Raw genomic sequence first — 21,691 nt, forward strand, 5'->3', positions numbered from 1 at the left:
TAGCTCTCGCTGGGGATTTGTTCTGAGTGCGAGCTGAGGTTTCTCTGGGGAGTATTATTTCTGCGAGCCTCTCCAGGCTCAGTTATTCTGCATACTGTGGAGGATGTGGAGTATTATTTTGGTAAGCCTCTCCAGGCTTAGTTATTCGGTACAAATTGTTTGTTGGATTTTCTATATCCTTGCCTTTTTTATTTTCGGCTTTTTCTGTATTTTGCCTTTTCTTCTGATTTGGCTTTTTCTGTATTTTGCCTTTTTTATGTTTTTGGCTTTTGCTGTACAGAAATTAAAAGTGCTAAAGAAATTAAATTCAGTTATTATGAGAGAGTATTATTTCGGCAAGCCTCTCCAGGCTCAGTTATTTTGTAGGAGTATTATTTCGGCAAGCCTCTCCAGGCTCAATTATTCTAAAGGAGTATTATTTCGACAAGCCTCTCCAGGCTCAATTACTCTGTGGGAGTATTGTTTCGGCAAGCCTCTCCAGGCTCAATTATTCTGTGGGAGTATTGTTTCGGCAAGCCTCTCCAGGCTCAATTATTTTGTACGAGTATTATTTCGGCAAGCCTCTCCAGGCTCAATTATTCTGAGAGAGTATTATTTCGGCGAGCCTCTCCAGGCTCAGTTATTTTGAGAGTATTCTTTCGGCGAGCCTCTCCAGGCTCAATTATTCTGAGAGAGTATTATTTCGGCGAGCCTCTCCAGGCTCAGTTATTTTGAGAGTATTCTTTCGGCGAGCCTCTCCAGGCTCAGTTATTCTGTATGATGCTGTTGATTTTCTGAATCTTTGTATTTTGCTTGCTGCTGTCATACACAAGCAATTTTCTATTTTTCTATTTTATGCGGTTACCTCATGATAAGGTCTTTGAATGTGCAACTAATGTGTGTGTGATGCACAAATGCAATACAATTTTTTTATTTTATTTTTTTTTATTTTTGTTCATTTATTTAGAAAAGTGAGTGGCTCTCCCTATCCTCTTCTTCTTGGAGGACTTTCTGTCATTGACGTGAGGGAGTATTTTTGTGAGCCTTTATGCAGGAGATTATGGATTTTACAGGAACCCCTCCAATTTTCTTTTATTGACCGATTATTAATGGAATTTCGTACAATTTTTATGAAAAACCAATTCAGAGGCATAATCACATGGTCAAGAAAGAAAAGAAACAAATGGATATTTTTATTGATATTCACAAGTGTTTTTACAGAAAGATATACAGAAGGAAATTTCTGAAGAATGGCTGGCCAAGGTAGGCTATACATTTTTGGCTTAAACAATTATATCTGTAATTGTCGCTCTTCCCGTTCCCCTAATCGTTTCGGGTGAGATGCCTGAGCCAGGGGTGTAGATACTGCAAGACGCTTGCTTCTAGAAGATTATCACTTGAACCGCCTTTCGGTTTTCGATTCAAGCGATCGTTGCTTGCTTTGGTTTTACATCTTATTCTTTTGCCCCTAACTTTTGCCTAGGACGTATCCTAGCGGGGATGATTTTGCCTTTGTTTTGCCTAGTACCCTTGTACTGGCAGGCTTTTTATTTTGCCCTAACTTTTGCCTAGGACGCCCTTTTTTTGGGTTTTCATCCTAGCGGGCCTATGCAAGCAACGTCTTCAAGCATAGTACTTCTTTACCACGTCAGTGTTGACTAGGTATCAAAGTTCTTCTCCATCCATGTTTGTGAGGATCAATGCTCCTCCTGAGAAAGCTCGTTTTACCACGTACGGTCCTTCGTGATTTAGGGCCCACTTTCCGATTTTATCCTTTTGAGTTGGTAGTAATTTCTTTATTACCAACTCTCCCTCATGGTAGACTCGAGGGTGGACTTTCTTGTCAAAAGCCTTTTTGATCTTCCTCTGATAGGCTTGACCATGGCATATGGCGTTCAGCCGTTTCTCTTGGATAAGGTTCAACCGGTCGTATCGGCTTTGAACCCTTTCTGCCTCGGAAAGTTTTGCTTCCATGATTACCCTTATATAAGGTTTTTCGACTTCGACGGGTAGAACTGCCTCCATCTCATAGATGAGGGAGAATGGAGTAGCTCCTGCAGACGTGCGTACTGAAGTCCTATAGCTATGAAGAGCAAAGGGTAACATCTCATGCCAGTCTTTAAATGAGACAACCATCTTTTGCACTATTTTCTTGATGTTCTTATTGGTTGCCTCGACTGCCCCATTCATCTTTGGCCGATATGGGGAAGAGTTGTGGTGTTGGATCTTGAATTCTTGGCACAGTTATTCCACCATTTTATTAGTCAGATTAGATCCATTTTCAGTGATGATTTATTTCTCCATGCTTCCACTAGATTATTCTAAAATCTTTCGGGACAAGAGAGAAAAGAAAGGAAAGATATTTTTGTTCTGAAGTTTGTGTTTTAGAGGGGATTTATTTTTCAAAAATGGTTTTTGTAAGAATGGTTAGCCGAGGTAGGCTTATGTGTTTAGGCTTGTTTGATTAAACACTTATGAAGTTAAGAAAATCTTTGTTTATTGACGTTGTGATTTGACAACTTAGATAACTTCCCTTGAAAATTTGAAAATCAGAATTGGCTTAAATTTTGTGAGCAACACCCTGAAATGATGAAAAGATAGCACACCAAATTCCAGAGCAAAATTCAAAGGATAGCTATATGAACCACTAAAAAAAAGTTTAGAAAAATAAGGCGATAGAGAAAAAGAAAACGGCCTCTTTTTGAAAATCCGAGCGTGGCCAATGGACTCTATTGATTGGCAGGTGATAGATCCCATTTTTCTACCCCAAAAGCATATATAATAATGCCAATTCTGACGCCTGGATCAATAGTTATGCCAGTTCAAAGTTTTCACAGACCAAACTGATGAAAAAATTTGAAATTCAGAATTGGCTTAAATTTTGTGAGCAACACGCTGAAATGATGAAAAGACAGCACACCAAATTCCAGAGCAAAATGCAAAGGATAGCTATATGAACCACAAAAAGAAAGTTTAGAAAAATAAGGCGATAGAGAAAAAGAAAACGGCCTCTTTTTGAAAATCTGAGCGTGGCCAATGGACTCTGTCGATTGGCAGGTGATAGATCCCATTTTTCTACCCCAAAAGCATATATAATAATGCCAATTCTGACGCCTGCATCAACAGTTATGGCAGTTTAATGTTTTCACAGACCAAAGTGATGAAAAATTTGAAAATCAGAATTGGCTTAAATTTTGTGAGCAACACCCTGAAATGATGAAAAGACAGCACACCAAATTCCAGAGCAAAATGCAAAGGATAGCTATATGAACCACAAAAAGAAAGTTTAGACAAAATAAGGCGATAGAGAAATAGAAAACGGCCTCTTTTTGAAAATCTGAGTGTGGCCAATGGACTCTGTCGATTGGCAGGTGATAGATCCAATTTTTCTACCACAAAAGCAAATATAATAATGCCAATTCTGACGCCTGGATCAACAGTTATGGCAGTTCAAAGTTTTCACAGACCAAAGTGATAAAAAAATTTGAAATTCAGAATTGGCTTAAATTTTGTGAGCAACACCCTGAAATGATGAAAAGACAGCACACCAAATTCCAGAGCAAAATGCAAAGGATAGCTATATGAACCACAAAAAGAAAGTTTAGAAAAATAAGGCGATAGAGAAATAGAAAACGGCCTCTTTTTGAAAATCCGAGCGTGGCCAATGGACTCTGTCGATTGGCAGGTGATAGATCCCATTTTTCTACCCCAAAAGCATATATAATAATGCCAATTCTGACGCCTGCATCAACAGTTATGGCAGTTCAATGTTTTCACAGACCAAAGTGATGATAAAATTTGAAAATCAGAATTGGCTTAAATTTTGTGAGCAACACCCTGAAATGATGAAAAGACAGCACACCAAATTCCAGAGCAAAATTCAAAGGATAACTATATGAACCACTAAAAGAAAGTTTAGAAAAATAAGGCGATAGAGAAATAGAAAACGGCCTCTCTTTGAATATCCGAGCGTGGCCCATGGACTCTGTCGATTGGCAGGTGATAGATCCCATTTTTCTACCGCAAAAGCATATATAATAATGCGAATTCTGACGCCTGGATCAACAGTTATGTCAGTTCAAAGTTTTCAAAGACCAAAGTGATGAAAAAATTTAAAAATCAGAATTGGCTTAAATTTTGTGAGCAACACCCTGAAATGATGAAAAGACAGCCCACCAAATTCCAGAGCAAAATTCAAAGGATAGCTATATGAACCACTAAAAGAAAGTTTAGAAAAATAAGGCGATAGAGAAATAGAAAACGGCCTCTTTTTGAAAATCCGAGCATGGCCAATGGATTCTGTCGATTGGAAGGTGATAGATCCCATTTTTCTACCCCAAAAGCATATATAATAATGCCAATTCTGAAGCCTGGATCAAAAGTTATGGCAGTTCAAAGTTTTCACAGACCAAAGTGATGTAAAAATTTGAAATTCAGAATTGGCTTAAATTTTGTGAGCAACACCCTTAAATGATGAAAAGACTGCACACCAAATTCCAGAGCAAAATGCAAAGGATAGCTATATGAACCACAAAAAGAAAGTTTAGAAAAATAAGGCGATAGAGAAAAAGAAAACGGCCTCTTTTTGAAAATCTGAGCGTGGCCAATGGACTCTGTCGATTGGCAGGTGATAGATCCCATTTTTCTACCCCAAAAGCATATATAATAATGCCAATTCTGACGCCTGCATCAACAGTTATGGCAGTTTAATGTTTTCACAGACCAAAGTGATGAAAAATTTGAAAATCAGAATTGGCTTAAATTTTGTGAGCAACACCCTGAAATGATGAAAAGACAGCACACCAAATTCCAGAGCAAAATGCAAAGGATAGCTATATGAACCACAAAAAGAAAGTTTAGAAAAATAAGGCGATAGAGAAATAGAAAACGGCCTCTTTTTGAAAATCTGAGTGTGGCCAATGGACTCTGTCGATTGGCAGGTGATAGATCCAATTTTTCTACCACAAAAGCAAATATAATAATGCCAATTCTGACGCCTGGATCAACAGTTATGGCAGTTCGAAGTTTTCACAAACCAAAGTGATAAAAAAATTTGAAATTCAGAATTGGCTTAAATTTTGTGAGCAACACCCTGAAATGATGAAAAGACAGCACACCAAATTCCAGAGCAAAATGCAAAGCATAGCTATATGAACCACAAAAAGAAAGTTTAGAAAAATAAGGCGATAGAGAAATAGAAAACGGCCTCTTTTTGAAAATCCGAGCGTGGCCAATGGACTCTGTCGATTGGCAGGTGAAAGATCCCATTTTTCTACCCCAAAAGCATATATAATAATGCCAATTCTGACGCCTGCATCAACAGTTATGGCAGTTCAATGTTTTCACAGACCAAAGTGATGATAAAATTTGAAAATCAGAATTGGCTTAAATTTTGTGAGCAACACCCTGAAATGATGAAAAGACAGCACACCAAATTCCAGAGCAAAATTCAAAGGATAACTATATGAACCACTAAAAGAAAGTTTAGAAAAATAAGGCGATAGAGAAATAGAAAACGGCCTCTTTTTGAATATCCGAGCGTGGCCCATGGACTCTATCGATTGGCAGGTGATAGATCCCATTTTTCTACCGCAAAAGCATATATAATAATGCGAATTCTGACGCTTGGATCAACAGTTATGTCAGTTCAAAGTTTTCAAAGACCAAAGTGATGAAAAGATTTAAAAATCAGAATTGGCTGAAATTTTGTGAGCAACACCCTGAAATGATGAAAAGACAGCCCACCAAATTCCAGAGCAAAATTCAAAGGATAGCTATATGAACCACTAAAAGAAAGTTTAGAAAAATAAGGCGATAGAGAAATAGAAAACGGCCTCTTTTTGAAAATCCGAGCATGGCCAATGGATTCTGTCGATTGGAAGGTGATAGATCCCATTTTTCTACCCCAAAAGCATATATAATAATGCCAATTCTGAAGCCTGGATCAAAAGTTATGGCAGTTCAAAGTTTTCACAGACCAAAGTGATGTAAAAATTTGAAATTCAGAATTGGCTTAAATTTTGTGAGCAACACCCTTAAATGATGAAAAGACAACACACGAAATTCCAGAGCAAAATTCAAAGGATAGCTATATGAACCACTAAAAGAAAGTTTAGAAAAATAAGGCGATAGAGAAATAGAAAATGGCCTGTTTTTGAAAATCCGAATATGGCCAATGGACTCTATCAATTAGCAGGTGATAGATCCCATTTTTCTACCCTAAAAGCGTATATAATAATGCCAATTCTGACGCCTGGATCAACAGTTATGGCAGTTCAAAGTTTTCACAGACCAAAGTGATGAAAAAATTTGAAAATCAGAATTGGCTTAAATTTTGTGAGCAACACCCTAAAATGATGATAAGACAGCACACCAAATTCCAAAGCAAAATTCAAAGGATAGCTATATGAACCACTAAAAGAAAGTTTAGAAAAATAAGGCGATAGAGAAATAGAAAACGGCCTCTTTTTGAATATCCGAGCGTGGCCCATGGACCCTATCGATAGGCAGGTGATAGATCCCATTTTTCTACCGCAAAAGCATATATAATAATGCGAATTCTGACGCCTGTATCAACAGTTATGTTAGTTCAAACTTTTCAAAGACCAAAGTGATGAAAAAATTTAAAAATCAGAATTGGTTTAAATTTTGTGAGCAACACCCTGAAATGATGAAAAGACAGCCCACCAAATTCCAGAGCAAAATTCAAAGGATAGCTATATGAACCACTAAAAGAAAGTTTAGAAAAATAAGGCGATAGAGAAATAGAAAACGGCCTCTTTTTGAAAATCCGAGCGTGGCCAATGGACTCTGTCGATTGGCAGGTGATAGATCCCATTTTTCTACCCCAAAAGCATATATAATAATGCCAATTCTGACGCCTGCATCAACAGTTATGGCAGTTCAATGTTTTCACAGACCAAAGTGATGAAAAAATTTGAAAATCAGAATTGGCTTAAATTTTGTGAGCAACACCCTGAAATGATGAAAAGACAGCACACCAAATTCCAGAGCAAAATTCAAAGGATAACTATATGAACCACTAAAAGAAAGTTTAGAAAAATAAGGCGATAGAGAAATAGAAAATGGCCTCTTTTTGAAAATCCGAGCATGGCCAATGGACTCTGTCAATTAGCAGGTGATAGATCCCATTTTTCTACCCTAAAAGCGTATATAATAATGCCAATTCTGACGCCTGGATCAACAGTTATGGCAGTTCAAAGTTTTCACAGACCAAAGTGATGAAAAAATTTGAAAATCAGAATTGGCTTAAATTTTGTGAGCAACACCCTAAAATGATGATAAGACAGCACACCAAATTCCAAAGCAAAATTCAAAGGATAGCTATATGAACCACTAAAAGAAAGTTTAGAAAAATAAGGCGATAGAGAAATAGAAAACGACCTCTTTTTGAATATCCGAGCGTGGCCCATGGACTCTGTCGATTGGCAGGTGATAGATCCCATTTTTCTACCGCAAAAGCATATATAATAATGCGAATTCTGACGCCTGGATCAACAGTTATGTCAGTTCAAAGTTTTCAAAGACCAAAGTGATGAAAAAATTTAAAAATCAGAATTGGCTTAAATTTTGTGAGCAACACCCTGAAATGATGAAAAGACAGCCCACCAAATTCCAGAGCAAAATTCAAAGGATAGCTATATGAACCACTAAAAGAAAGTTTAGAAAAATAAGGCGATAGAGAAATAGAAAACGGCCTCTTTTTGAAAATCCGAGCATGGCCAATGGATTCTGTCGATTGGAAGGTGATAGATCCCATTTTTCTACCCCAAAAGCATATATAATAATGCCAATTCTGAAGCCTGGATCAAAAGTTATGTCAGTTCAAAGTTTTCAAAGACCAAAGTGATGAAAAAATTTAAAAATCAGAATTGGCTTAAATTTTGTGAGCAACACCCTGAAATGATGAAAAGACAGCCCACCAAATTCCAGAGCAAAATTCAAAGGATAGCTATATGAACCACTAAAAGAAAGTTTAGAAAAATAAGGCGATAGAGAAATAGAAAACGGCCTCTTTTTGATTATCCGAGCGTGGCCCATGGACTCTGTCGATTGGCAGGTGATAGATCCCATTTTTCTACCGCAAAAGCATATATAATAATGCGAATTCTGACGCCTGTATCAACAGTTATGTTAGTTCAAAGTTTTCAAAGACCAAAGTGATGAAAAAATTTAAAAATCAGAATTGGTTTAAATTTTGTGAGCAACACCCTGAAATGATGAAAAGAAAGCCCACGAAATTCCAGAGCAAAATTCAAAGGATAGCTATATGAACCACTAAAAGAAAGTTTAGAAAAATAAGGCGATAGAGAAATAGAAAACGACCTCTTTTTGAAAATCCGAGCATGGCCAATGGATTCTGTCGATTGGAAGGTGATAGATCCCATTTTTCTACCCCAAAAGCATATATAATTGATGTGAATCTGATGGGAGCACTCAAAGGACTTGGAGGACCAATGACTAGGTTTTTCTTAGTGGGTGTTTTTATTACTTGTAATTAGTAAATAAAGGCCTAAAACTCTTGTTAAAGTGGCTGCCAACTCTTGTTTGGGCTGCACCACTTATTGGGCTAGTTATTAGGCAAGTTGTTTTTAGTTAAATAAGGTCCAAGACCTTTGGGATGAATCAGCCATGAGGCATACCAAAGGGTGCACGAATTTAGCATGTGTTTTTAATGTTTTGTCATTAGTGGTCATAATTGTTAGGCTTAGTGGAGTTCAACAATTGCCCACTAAAGTGATTTTTTTTAATGTTTTGTCATTAGTGGTCATAATTGATAGGCTTAGTGGAGTCCATTAATTGCCCACTAATGTAAGTGAAAGGTGTTGGTTGTAAGCTATATAAGCTGCCCATTGGGATGAATAAAAAACAGATAAGAATTTGAGTTTTATTAACTGAGAGTGATTCTCCAATTGTTCTTGAGTGATTCAAGAATTTGGGCATATCAAAGGATCATCCACAATTCTTTGTGTGAAGCCTTCCTTGGAAGAGTGATTCTTCCTCCATTCCTTTACCGTTTCCTTCCCTCCATTTCTAGCATCTAATTTCAATCCATATTTTTTTATTTTAATTTATTAATTATGAGGTTTCAAACCTAGATAGATCCGTAAAACGAATCCATCCCTCTGGATTCATATCATTTGGTATCAGAGCTTCGGCTCTGGGTTTGGAATGGAAAGGGAAATTTACTATACAAGATGTTTGGTTGACAACTCTCTGTTCTTAGTCGCAGTAGATGAATTCAATTTCAAAAATGTTGTGAGCAGCAGGGCGGTTGAGAAATTATGTCTGCCCACTACAAATGGACAAGCAATGATTAAATTCTCTATTGGAAAATATGAAGATGAAGTTCTTTGTGATATTGCCCCCATGGAGACATGCCATATGTTATTAGGGAGGCCATGGTTGAACAATAAAATTATAAATCCTGAACGACCTTCTATTTCTTTTGTGCATGGTGGACGAAGGATTAAGTTGATATGTCTATCATCCGACGCTGTACATGAGGATCAACTGAAATTGAAAATAAAGATAGCAAAAGAAAGAGAAGAGAAAATGAGAGAAGAAGATGAGATACATAGAGAGGAATATGACAACTCTAACGTTACATTTTCTTCTTTTGATGTGTCAAATATACAGGAACAGGAACACAAGTTTTCTTGTTTGAAGAAGCATGTCAACATCATTCCTAATGCACCTTTATACATTCTGCCCACCTCTCAAAATAAAATTCAAGAGACCTTGGACCTAGAAGATGAAGTTGATTTATTGTTTGAAGTTACTATTTTCCAAAGCTGCCACTTGAATGGGATTCAATTCCTATTCATTGAGTATGTTTGTGGTTATGAGTTTGAAGAGGTTTTATTTGTTTCGTTGATGATTAATAACTTACCAACAGGTGAAGCTAGAGATGGATACAAGCGAGATGTCTTCGACCCAGGAGGAAGCATTTGTGTTTCGGCAGTAGTTACTGAATTAAATAAATTAGGAAATAAATAAAGTTTTAAGATTCGGGACGAATCTCCTCAAAGAAGGAGGGTATGATGTGAATCTGATGGGAGCACTCAAAGGACTTGGAGGACCAATGACTAGGGTTTTCTTAGTGGGTGTTTTTAGTACTTGTAATTAGTAAATAAAGGCCTAAAACTCTTGTTAAAGTGGCTGCCAACTCTTGTTTGGGCTGCACCACTTATTGGGCTAGTTATTAGGCAAGTTGTTTTTAGTTAAATAAGGTCCAAGACCTTTGGGATGAATCAGCCATGAGGCATACCAAAGGGTGCACGAATTTAGCATGTGTTTTTAATGTTTTGTCATTAGTGGTCATAATTGTTAGGCTTAGTGGAGTTCAACAATTGCCCACTAAAGTGATTTTTTTTAATGTTTTGTCATTAGTGGTCATAATTGATAGGCTTAGTGGAGTCCATTAATTGCCCACTAATGTAAGTGAAAGGTGTTGGTTGTAAGCTATATAAGCTGCCCATTGGGATGAATAAAAAACAGATCAGAATTTGAGTTTTATTAACTGAGAGTGATTCTCCAATTGTTCATGAGTGATTCAAGAATTTGGGCATATCAAAGGATCATCCACAATTCTTTGTGTGAAGCCTTCCTTGGAAGAGTGATTCTTCCTCCATTCCTTTACCGTTTCCTTCCCTCCATTTCTAGCATCTAATTTCAATCCATATTTTTTTATTTTAATTTATTAATTATGAGGTTTCAAACCTAGATAGATCCGTAAAACGAATCCATCCCTCTGGATTCATATCATTTGGTATCAGAGCTTCGGCTCTGGGTTTGAATGGAAATGGAAATTTACTATACAAGATGTTTGGTTGACGACTCTCTGTTTTTGGTCGCAGTAGATGAATTCAATTTCAAAAATGTTGTGAGCAGCAGGGCGGTTGAGAAATTATGTCTGCCCACTACAAATGGACAAGCAATGATTAAATTCTCTATTGGAAAATATGAAGATGAAGTTCTTTGTGATATTGCCCCCATGGAGACATGCCATATGTTATTAGGGAGGCCATGGTTGTACAATAAAATTATGAATCCTGAACGACCTTCTATTTCTTTTGTGCATGGTGGACGAAGGATTAAGTTGATATGTCTATCATCCGACGCTGTACATGAGGATCAACTGAAATTGAAAATAAAGATAGCAAAAGAAAGAGAAGAGAAAATGAGAGAAGAAGATAAGATACATAGAGAGGAAAATGACAACTCTAACGTTACATTTTCTTCTTTTGATGTGTCAAATATACAGGAACAGGAACACAAGTTTTCTTGTTTGAAGAAGCATGTCAACATCATTCCTAATGCACCTTTATACATTCTGCCCACCTCTCAAAATAAAATTCAAGAGACCTTGGACCTAGAAGATGAAGTTGATTTATTGTTTGAAGTTACTATTTTCCAAAGCTGCCACTTGAATGGGATTCAATTCCTATTCATTGAGTATGTTTGTGGTTATGAGTTTGAAGAGGTTTTATTTGTTTCGTTGATGATTAATAACTTACCAACAGGTGAAGCTAGAGATGGATACAAGCGAGATGTCTTCGACCCAGGAGGAAGCATTTGTGTTTCGGCAGTAGTTACTGAATTAAATAAATTAGGAAATAAATAAAGTTTTAAGATTCGGGACGAATCTCCTCAAAGAAGGAGGGTATGATGTGAATCTGATGGGAGCACTCAAAGGACTTGGAGGACCAATGACTAGGGTTTTCTTAGTGGGTGTTTTTAGTACTTGTAATTAGTAAATAAAGGCCTAAAACTCTTGTTAAAGTGGCTGCCAACTCTTGTTTGGGCTGCACCACTTATTGGGCTAGTTATTAGGCAAGTTGTTTTTAGTTAAATAAGGTCCAAGACCTTTGGGATGAATCAGCCATGAGGCATACCAAAGGGTGCACGAATTTAGCATGTGTTTTTAATGTTTTGTCATTAGTGGTCATAATTGTTAGGCTTAGTGGAGTTCAACAATTGCCCACTAAAGTGATTTTTTTTAATGTTTTGTCATTAGTGGTCATAATTGATAGGCTTAGTGGAGTCCATTAATTGCCCACTAATGTAAGTGAAAGGTGTTGGTTGTAAGCTATATAAGCTGCCCATTGGGATGAATAAAAAACAGATCAGAATTTGAGTTTTATTAACTGAGAGTGATTCTCCAATTGTTCATGAGTGATTCAAGAATTTGGGCATATCAAAGGATCATCCACAATTCTTTGTGTGAAGCCTTCCTTGGAAGAGTGATTCTTCCTCCATTCCTTTACCGTTTCCTTCCCTCCATTTCTAGCATCTAATTTCAATCCATATTTTTTTATTTTAATTTATTAATTATGAGGTTTCAAACCTAGATAGATCCGTAAAACGAATCCATCCCTCTGGATTCATATCATTTGGTATCAGAGCTTCGGCTCTGGGTTTGAATGGAAATGGAAATTTACTATACAAGATGTTTGGTTGACGACTCTCTGTTTTTGGTCGCAGTAGATGAATTCAATTTCAAAAATGTTGTGAGCAGCAGGGCGGTTGAGAAATTATGTCTGCCCACTACAAATGGACAAGCAATGATTAAATTCTCTATTGGAAAATATGAAGATGAAGTTCTTTGTGATATTGCCCCCATGGAGACATGCCATATGTTATTAGGGAGGCCATGGTTGTACAATAAAATTATGAATCCTGAACGACCTTCTATTTCTTTTGTGCATGGTGGACGAAGGATTAAGTTGATATGTCTATCATCCGACGCTGTACATGAGGATCAACTGAAATTGAAAATAAAGATAGCAAAAGAAAGAGAAGAGAAAATGAGAGAAGAAGATGAGATACATAGAGAGGAAAATGACAACTCTAACGTTACATTTTCTTCTTTTGATGTGTCAAATATACAGGAACAGGAACACAAGTTTTCTTGTTTGAAGAAGCATGTCAACATCATTCCTAATGCACCTTTATACATTCTGCCCACCTCTCAAAATAAAATTCAAGAGACCTTGGACCTAGAAGATGAAGTTGATTTATTGTTTGAAGTTACTATTTTCCAAAGCTGCCACTTGAATGGGATTCAATTCCTATTCATTGAGTATGTTTGTGGTTATGAGTTTGAAGAGGTTTTATTTGTTTCGTTGATGATTAATAACTTACCAACAGGTGAAGCTAGAGATGGATACAAGCGAGATGTCTTCGACCCAGGAGGAAGCATTTGTGTTTCGGCAGTAGTTACTGAATTAAATAAATTAGGAAATAAATAAAGTTTTAAGATTCGGGACGAATCTCCTCAAAGAAGGAGGGTATGATGTGAATCTGATGGGAGCACTCAAAGGACTTGGAGGACCAATGACTAGGGTTTTCTTAGTGGGTGTTTTTAGTACTTGTAATTAGTAAATAAAGGCCTAAAACTCTTGTTAAAGTGGCTGCCAACTCTTGTTTGGGCTGCACCACTTATTGGGCTAGTTATTAGGCAAGTTATTTTTATCAAATAAGGCCCAAAACCTTTGGGATGAGTCAGCCATGAGGCATACCAGAGGGGTGCACGAATTTAGCATGTGTTTTATTTAAAGTTTTAGTGGTCATAATTGTTAGGCTTAGTGGAAGTTCAATAATTGCCCACTAAAGTGTTTTTTTATAATATTTTGTCATTAGTGGTCATAATTCAGGCTTAGTGGAGTCCATTATTTGTCCACTAATGTAAGTGAAGGTTGTTGATTGTAAGCTATATAAGCTGCCCATGGGAATGAACAAAATCAGATCAGAATTTGAGTTTTATTAACTGAGAGTGATTCTCCAATTGTTCTTGAGTGATTCAAGAATTTGGGCATATCAAAGGATCATCCACAATTCTTTGTGTGAAGCCTTCCTTGGAAGAGTGATTCTTCCTCCATTCCTTTACCGTTTCCTTCCCTCCATTTCTAGCATCTAATTTCAATCCATATTTTTTTATTTTAATTACGGATCTATCTAGGTTTGAAACCTCATAATTAATAAATTAAAATAAAAAAATATGGATTGAAATTAGATGCTAGAAATGGAGGGAAGGAAACGGTAAAGGAATGGAGGAAGAATCACTCTTCCAAGGAAGGCTTCACACAAAGAATTGTGGATGATCCTTTGATATGCCCAAATTCTTGAATCACTCAAGAACAATTGGAGAATCACTCTCAGTTAATAAAACTCAAATTCTGATCTGTTTTTTATTCATCCCAATGGGCAGCTTATATAGCTTACAACCAACACCTTTCACTTACATTAGTGGGCAATTAATGGACTCCACTAAGCCTATCAATTATGACCACTAATGACAAAACATTAAAAAAAATCACTTTAGTGGGCAATTGTTGAACTCCACTAAGCCTAACAATTATGACCACTAATGACAAAACATTAAAAACACATGCTAAATTCGTGCACCCTTTGGTATGCCTCATGGCTGATTCATCCCAAAGGTTTTGGACCTTATTTAACTAAAAACAACTTGCCTAATAACTAGCCCAATAAGTCGTGCAGCCCAAACAAGAGTTGGCAGCCACTTTAACAAGAGTTTTAGGCCTTTATTTACTAATTACAAGTACTAAAAACACCCACTAAGAAAACCCTAGTCATTGGTCCTCCAAGTCCTTTGAGTGCTCCCATCAGATTCACATCAATAATAATGCCAATTCTGAAGCCTGGATCAAAAGTTCTGTCAGTTCAAAGTTTTCAAAGACCAAAGTGATGAAAAAATTTAAAAATCAGAATTGGCTTAAATTTTGTGAGCAACACCCTGAAATGATGAAAAGACAGCCCACCAAATTCCAGAGCAAAATTCAAAGGATAGCTATATGAACCACTAAAAGAAAGTTTAGAAAAATAAGGCGATAGAGAAATAGAAAACGGCCTCTTTTTGAAAATCCGAGCATGGCCAATGGATTCTGTCGATTGGAAGGTGATAGATCCCATTTTTCTACCCCAAAAGCATATATAATAATGCCAATTCTGAAGCCTGGATCAAAAGTTATGGCAGTTCAAAGTTTTCACAGACCAAAGTGATGTAAAAATTTGAAATTCAGAATTGGCTTAAATTTTGTGAGCAACACCCTTAAATGATGAAAAGACAACACACGAAATTCCAGAGGAAAATTCAAAGGATAGCTATATGAACCACTAAAATAAAGTTTAGAAAAATAAGGCGATAGAGAAATAGAAAATGGCCTCTTTTTGAAAATCCGAATATGGCCAATGGACTCTATCAATTAGCAGGTGATAGATCCCATTTTTCTACCCTAAAAGCGTATATAATAATGCCAATTCTGACGCCTGGATCAACAGTTATGGCAGTTCAAAGTTTTCACAGACCAAAGTGATGAAAAAATTTGAATATCAGAAGTGGCTTAAATTTTGTGAGCAACACCCTAAAATGATGATAAGACAACACACCAAATTCCAAAGCAAAATTCAAAGGATAGCTATATGAACCACTAAAAGAAAGTTTAGAAAAATAAGGCGATAGAGAAATAGAAAACGGCCTCGTTTTGAATATCCGAGCGTGGCCCATGGACTCTATCGATTGGCAGGTGATAGATCCCATTTTTCTACCGCAAAAGCATATATAATAATGCGAATTCTGACGCCTGGATCAACAGTTATGTTAGTTCAAAGTTTTCAAAGACCAAAGTGATGAAAAAATTTAAAAATCAGAATTGGTTTAAATTTTGTGAGCAACACCCTGAAATGATGAAAAGACAGCCCACCAAATTCCAAAGCAAAATTCAAAGGATAGCTATATGAACCACTAAAAGAAAGTTTAGAAAAATAAGGCGATAGAGAAATAGAAAACGGCCTTTTTTTGAAAATCCGAGCGTGGCCAATGGATTCTGTCGATTGGAAGGTGATAGATCCCATTTTTCTACCCCAAAAGCATATATAATAATGCCAATTCTGAAGCCTGGATCAAAAGTTATGGCAGTTCAAAGTTTTCACAGACCAAAGTGATGTAAAAATTTGAAATTCAGAATTGGCTTAAATTTTGTGAGCAACACCCTAAATGATGAAAAGACAACACACGAAATTCCAGAGCAAAATTCAAAGGATAGCTATATGAACCACTAAAAGAAAGTTTAGAAAAATAAGGCGATAGAGAAATAGAAAACAACCTCTTTTTGAAAATCCGAGCGTGGCCAATGGACTCTGTCGATTGGCAGGTGATAGATCCCATTTTTCTACCCCAAAAGCATATATAATAATGCCAATTCTGACGCCTAGATCAACAGTTATGGCAGTTCAAAGTTTTCACAGACCAAAGTGATGAAAAAATTTGAAATTCAGAATTGGCTTAAATTTTGTGAGCAACACCCTGAAATGATGAAAAGACAGCACACCAAATTCCAGAGCAAAATGCAAAGGATAGCTATATGAACCACAAAAAGAAAGTTTAGAAAAATAAGGCGATAGAGAAAAAGAAAACAGCCTCTTTTTGAAAATCCGAGCGTGGCCAATGGACTCTGTCGATTGGCAGGTGATAGATCCCATTTTACTACCCCAAAAGCATATATAATAATTCCAATTCTGACGCCTGGATCAACAGTTATGGCAGTTCAATATTTTCACAGACCAAAGTGATGAAAAAATTTGAAAATCAGAATTGGCTTAAATTTTGTGAGCAACACCCTGAAATGATGAAAAGACAGCACACCAAATTCCAGAGCAAAATGCAAAGGATAGCTATATGAACCACAAAAAGAAAGTTTAGAAAAATAAGGCGATAGAGAAAAAGAAAACGGCCTCTTTTTGAAATTCCGAGGGTGGCCAATGGACTCTGTCGATTGGCAGGTGATAGATCCCATTTTACTACCCCAAAAGCATATATAATAATTCCAATTCTGACGCCTGCATCAACAGTTATGGCAGTTCAATGTTTTCACAGACCAAAGTGATGAAAAAATTTGAAATTCAGAATTGGCTTAAATTTTGTGAGCAACACCCTGAAATGATGAAAAGACAGCACACCAAATTCCAGAGCAAAATGCAAAGGATAGCTATATGAACCACAAAAAGAAAGTTTAGAAAAATAAGGCGATAGAGAAAAAGAAAACGGCCTCTTTTTGAAAATCCGAGCGTGGCCAATGGACTCTGTCGATTGGCAGGTGATAGATCCCATTTTTCTACCCCAAAAGCATATATAATAATGCCAATTCTGACGCCTGCATCAACAGTTATGGCAGTTCAATGTTTTCACATACCAAAGTGATGAAAAAATTTGAAAATCAGAATTGGCTTAAATTTTGTGAGCAACACCCTGAAATGATGAAAAGACAGCACACCAAATTCCAGAGCAAAATTCAAAGGATAGCTATATGAACCACTAAAAGAAAGTTTACAAAAATAAGGCGATAGAGAAATAGAAAATGGCCTCTTTTTGAAAATCCGAGCGTGGCCAATGGACTCTGTCAATTAGCAGGTGATAGATCCCATTTTTCTACCCTAAAAACGTATATAATAATGCCAGTTCTGACGCCTGGATCAAAAGTTATGGCAGTTCAAAGTTTTCACAGACCAAAGTGATGAAAAAATATGAAAATCAGAATTGGCTTAAATTTTGGGAGCAACACCCTGAAATGATGCAAAGACAGCACACCAAATTCCAGAGCAAAATTCAAACGATAGCTATATGAACCACTAAAAGAAAGTTTAGAAAAAAAAGGCGATAGAGAAATAGAAAACAGCCTCTTTTTGAAAATTCGAGCGTGGCCAATGGACTCTGTCGATTGGCAGGTGATAGATCCCAATTTTCTACCCCAAAAGCATATATAATAATGCCAATTCTGACGCCTGCATCAACAGTTATGGCAGTTCAAAGTTTTCACAGACCAAAGTGATGAAAAAATTTGAAAATCAGAATTGGCTTAAATTTTGTGAGCAACACCCTGAAATGATGAAAAGACATTACACCAAATTCCAGAGCAAAATGCAAAGGATAGCTATATGAACCACTAAAAGAAAGTTTAGAAAAATAAGGCGATAGAGAAATAGAAAATGGCCTCTTTTTGAAAATACGAGCGTGGCCAATGGACTCTGTCAATTGGCAGGTGATAGATCCCATTTTTCTACCCTAAAAGCGTATATAATAATGCCAATTCTGACGCCTGGATCAACTGATGGGTTCCTTCTCCATGGAATGTCGTAGAGATGAAGGAGAGGAAGCCTTGCCCTTGATCTAGGTTCAACAAGGAAGATAAAAGGAAGGTTTGTGGTGACAAAGGTGGAAGTTAGGCGTGAAGATGGTGTTTGGGCGGAAGCTTTTTAGGTGATGGTGTTTGGTGATTTAGGTTGGCTCACTCCAAGGTAGGTGGAGGCCACTCTAGGTATCACTCTCCAAGGGTGGAGAATGAAGGTAGGCTAGCCGAAGCAACCCTAGGGACTAAGGATAGGATTTGAGGCAAAGAAATGCTCTCTCAAATTCATATAATCCAAAGTATTTACAAGTGGTGGGGTGTTGGGTATTTATAGGAGGGGAGGCATCTAGGGTTGCATTTGGAGCAATGCATGGCCGAAATTCACAAGGCAAATGCACTCCAAATGCAATGCCAAATGAACCCTAGATGCTACTTGGTGGCCAAGGATGGAATCTAAGGGGTTAGATTGGCTACAACTAGGTGCATGATAAGTCCATGCAACCTTTGCCCTCCACTTGGGCCTAAGCCTTTCTAACACCAAAAATAGATCCAAAAACCACCAAAATAGGCGTCACCTCCTAATGGAATACCCTAGCCCAAAATAAAAACCCTAATCATCTAAAGCACCCCATAATACAAGGGTAAAATAGGAAATACAAAGAAAATAAATCCTATGACTAAAATACCCCAAAATACAAGGGTAAAATTGGAATAAACCAAATAAATCCTACACTACTCAAAATTAGTCATAGCATTGGACCATGTGATGGGTTTCACATGAAGTACCATGGATGGTCCTCCATCATACCCTCCTTCTTGAGAAGGATTTGACCACAAATCTTCAAGTTCGTCCATTCCATTGATCCTTCAAAAGAAGTGAAACCACAATTAGGGGAGTAAAATATTAAAACTTAACTATGCAATCCTTAAGTACATAATTTGTTGAATGAAGGTGCTTAGGGCAAAAGGGAAGAGCCAAAGAGGCATCACCATTTAAAATTTATTGACCCATGCAATTCATTCACCAAATCATCTAACTTAGGATTGGGTGCCTTTTATTCAATGATGGCTTTTAAAAAGGTGCTCATCCTCCATTGCCATCTTTCTTTGGCACCAAAAGAAGGAGGATGGCACAAGGGTTAAGGTTCTTTTGAACCTAGCCCTTTGTCTTCAAAGGAAAAATTCTTTTTTTCTTTTCTTTTCTTTTTGTTTTTGTTTTTGCTTTTCTCTTCATCATCTTTCTTAGCCTTTAGTTTGAGTTGGTCCTCATTCACTTGAGAGGGTGATAGAGGACACCACACAAACTTCTTACCTAAGTGTTGGAAACTTATTTTATTGGTGAGGCCATCATGGATTATGTGCTTGTCAAATTGCCATGGCCTTCCAAGCAAGACATGACTAACCTCTAATGGCACTATGTCACACAAAACATTTTCTTTATAGTTGCCAATAGAGATTGGTATGCTTGCTTGTTGGTTAACTACAACACCTCTATCCTCATTGATCCATTGCATTTTGTAAGGTTTAGGATGAGGTTTTGTAGTCAAGGCTAACTTATCAACCAATCTAGTACTACAACAATTTGAAGTAGACCCACTATCTACAATGAGAGAACAAGTATTTTCTAGAATTTTGCATTTTGTTTGAAACAAGTTCTCTCTTTGAGATTGTTCAATGTCACTAGGTTGATTGTTAAGAAGCCTTCTAACCAATAGTAAGTCTCCTTCACAAGGTAAAATTTCTTCCTCGGAGTCTATGGCTTCTTCTTCACTAGAGGAAGATGAAGTAGCTTCATCAAGGCTACTATAGTGATCTTGGGCTTTCAAAACCATGGTTTTCTTTGTAGGACATTGAGAAGCAATATGTCCTCTTCCAAGACACTTAAAGCACTTGATTTCACTTGACTTAGACTCTTTGGAAGGTGCTTTAAAAGATGAATTTTCTTTTTCTTTTTCTTCTTTGGGATAAGGTAGGGAAGAGTGGCCCTCCTTCTTAAAACTCTTGGAATAAGAGGGAGTGGAGTCTTTTCGAAAAGGTTTTCTTGTAAGTTGATGCTCCACTCTTGAGCAAAGTTGAACAAGTTCATTCAAATCCCTATAAGGTAGAAGTTCAACTTTGTCTCTTATCTCAAGATTAAGACCACTTTGAAATCTAGAGATTGTGGTCCTCTCTTCCTCCCTAATCCCAGCCCTCATCATGAGTAACTCCATAGATTGCCTATATTCTTCCACACTAGAGGACCCTTGTTTTAATCTTTGAAGCTTATCCATAAGCTCTCGGTCATAGTATGGAGGAATATGCCTCCTTCTTAAGGCACTACGGAGCTCATTCCAATATTGAATTGGAGGCTCATGGTTTATTCTTTTTTCTTTTTCTAAGGAGGTCCACCAATACATAGCATGCCCTTGGAAGCTAAGGGTTGCTAAAGAAACCTTTCTATCCTCACTTTTTCCATGGCAAGAGAAAAGTTGCTCCACTTTCATTTCCCAATCTAGATAAGTTTCAACATTATCTTTGCCATGAAATGAGGGAAGATTGATGTTGGGTTCCCTATTGGAAGACTCCCTATTTCTATGATGCCTTGGGGGTCTTTGATAGTAACCATCATTGTGATGGCTACTAATGAATGTATCACTTAGAGGTTGGGTGTGATGCCCTTCCTCCTCATGATCACTTGCATACATATGCCCCTTACCTCTTGAGGGTTAAGGAGAAGTGACTTTTGGTCTTGAACCACTAGCCTCTCCTCCCACAACTAACCTTTCTAGCAATCTTTTTATTTCATCATTATTCTTTTCCAACTCTTTTTCTTTTCTTCTTAATTCTTCTTCTCTTTTTATATTTTCCTCTTCTTTTTTTCTTAGGTACTCTTTCAATTCCCTAAGTTCATCCCTAACACTAGACCTAGTACTACGAGAATTATGACCATGGACACTAGAATGATCACTCATCTTTGATCAAGAAAAGGTTTTCACAAATTGTTTTCAAAAAGGGATTGAAAAAAATGGTTTTCACAAAGAGTGAGTGATAAAAGGTTTTCACAAAAAGGTTTTCAAGGTGCAAGATAGGTAGGAAAGGCCTAAGTGCACAAAGTGAACTTTCAAGGGGAGGTGGACTACAATGAATCACTTAATAACCAAGCCCTATCAAGTAAAAATCACTAAGCCTTTTGCTACTTTTCTTACAAAACAATTAGCACAAGCAATAAGTGAGTGTGTGCACGTTACCCCTAGTAGGCAAAACAAGCCTTCTAAACGTAATTGCACAAAGATAAAGTCCTAAGCAATTATACTACTAAAAGCTTTAAAACATGCAAAAGGAAAGCACTTAAAATATGTTCTAGTCGAGGTCCTAGGTGAAGGTTTTCAAATCACCTTCAACTACACGAACTAAAACCAAGTTGAAGAGGTTTAAAAATGGCCAAATTACAAACCAAAATAATGAGACTAAGGCCAAAAACAACAAAGAGGCCGAGAGAGAAAATTAAGCAAAAATTAGACAAAAACAAGGATTTAAGTCTTCAACTCCTCCAATTGGGTTCC

This window comes from Cajanus cajan, chromosome 6 (genome assembly GCF_000230855.2).
Source record: "Cajanus cajan strain Asha chromosome 6, NIPB_CcT2T_4, whole genome shotgun sequence".
NCBI classification, from domain to species: Eukaryota; Viridiplantae; Streptophyta; class Magnoliopsida; order Fabales; family Fabaceae; genus Cajanus; species Cajanus cajan.